Source organism: Brassica napus, unplaced genomic scaffold (genome assembly GCF_020379485.1).
Source record: "Brassica napus cultivar Da-Ae unplaced genomic scaffold, Da-Ae ScsIHWf_1967;HRSCAF=2615, whole genome shotgun sequence".
In the NCBI taxonomy this organism is placed as follows: Eukaryota; Viridiplantae; Streptophyta; class Magnoliopsida; order Brassicales; family Brassicaceae; genus Brassica; species Brassica napus.
Window position 1 is genome coordinate 82,501 of NW_026015382.1, and position 1,970 is coordinate 84,470.

At 44.3% G+C, this 1,970-nt stretch overlaps 1 non-coding gene across 1 annotated transcript; it reads right to left on the reverse strand.

Moving 5' to 3' along the window:
- Nucleotides 1–189: 189 nt before the first annotated feature.
- On the reverse strand, nucleotides 190–296 carry LOC125599710. Its single transcript, XR_007333419.1, has one exon. It is a non-coding gene; the product is annotated as a small nucleolar RNA R71 (small nucleolar RNA).
- Between the last annotated feature and the right edge of the window lie 1,674 nt (nucleotides 297–1,970).

A 1,970-nucleotide genomic window follows, 5' to 3' on the forward strand; every position in this document is an offset into this window, starting at 1 on the left:
GAGGATTTAATCGCTGCTATTCGGATGGAAGGAGTCCCCGAAGATTACCTGCTGTGCAAGCTCTTCAGATACACGCTGAATGGAGAAGCGATGCACTGGCTTAGGCAGCTACCCACAGGATCCTTAACATCCTGGGCCGACATCAAGAACGCTTTCTTACAAAACTTCTTCGATGAGGTGCACACTGAAGAACTTCGAAACAAAATTTCCACATTCTCGCAGGAGGCTGGAGAGTCCTTCAAAGATGCGTGGATTAGATTTAGGTTCTTCCAGCAAGACTGTCCACACCACGGATTTAACGAAGTGCAGCTGCTAAGCACTTTCTTTCGAGGTCTCGCCTTACAGTATCAAATGGCTCTTGATACGGCGAGTGAAGGAAACTTCACTACTTAGAATCCGTTAGAAGCTGGGAGACTTATCGAAAACCTTGCTAACAGCAGCAGCACCAAAAACACTGACTCTGAACGGAAGAAGTCTGTAGCTTCTATCAGGAAGGAACAGATGGACAAAGTAAGAGCTAAGTTAGATGTGGTGCACGAGCTTCTTAGGAAGCAAGTCTGTTTAGCTGAAGGAGAAGTAGCAGATACGGAAGGAGAAGAAAATGTGAACTACATCAGAGGTATCGGATTCCAGAAATTTGGAAACCAGGGCGGAAACAGAAACTTCTTTGGAAATGGTCAAAGAAGTAACCAGAGTTCACAATTTCAAAAACCCTTCAACAACAGCAAAAGCTACTCGAACTCCTACTACCAGAATCCACCACCCCAGACTCAGGAAAGCAAGATCGAAGAAATGCTTGATCGAGTACTGTTGGGACAACAACATATCACCGTGGATTTCAACGGTAAAATAGACTCCGCCTACAACAATCTGAACACCAAAATCGAGACCTTAGGGACTCAGGTGAGAACACTTGAAACACAAGTGATTCAGACTGGCGAAACTATAAAGTGGCAAGAAGCTTTCGCTAGAGAGGCAGGAGCTGACAAAGGAAAACACCACGTAAATGCCATCATAGATGATGATTTCTAGCAAGTGGTGAGACATTAAAAGCTTGAGGAAGGAGACTTCAAAATCAAAAGATCCATGAGTCTCGATGGATCCCAATAGTGTCGACCGATGTCGATGAAGTCGCATCGATCGACATACCATGACGAAGATCGATGGATGGATTACTCCAGTTATCGATCGATGTCGTCCGCTAAATCGACTGAATGCAATGCAGTTCGAAATCTAACTCATGAGGAATTCTATGATAAAATCGATCGATCGATTGACCCAACCATCGATCGACAGAGTGAGTCCGACGTCGATCGTCACAACACACCTCCCATCGATCGACAGGCACCTCTGACATACAGAGTGCGGTTACCCTCAGTCGATAATGACTATATCAACGCACTCAAACCACCACCTAAACCAATAAATAGCCCACCCGAACCAAAACCCAACCCTTTAAATAGTTCACCAGAACTAGTTCAAGAAGATCAGGAAACTGAAGGGAGAAGGTTAAGGAAAAGAAAGGAGAAAATTCCTAAGTACCTTAAGAGGGAAGCTAACGATAAGGAGATGGATGGTTTCCCTAAAAGAATCCTCAGAATCCCAATCGAAAAACCTTTTGATGAAGCTTACTTCACACACAGGTTGTGGATGTTCTTCAAAGAAACAAAGGTAACTGAGGAAGACATTAGGAGAATGTTTCATCAAGTCAGAGAGAAGATGAGACACAGGATCACATTGTCGAAGAAGAGTGATCCTGGGAAGTTTGCAATACCATGCGTAGTCAAGGGTGTTGAATTTCCCCATTCAGTGTGTGACACAGGAGCATCAGTTAGTATCCTCCCTAGGATCATGGCAGACCATCTTGGTTTGACCATCGAACCTCAACACAATCCTTCACCTTCGTGGATCTTTCAGAAAAACAATCAGGAGGTACAGATTGGTAATGTCCTTGTCCCGGTAGATTTTCA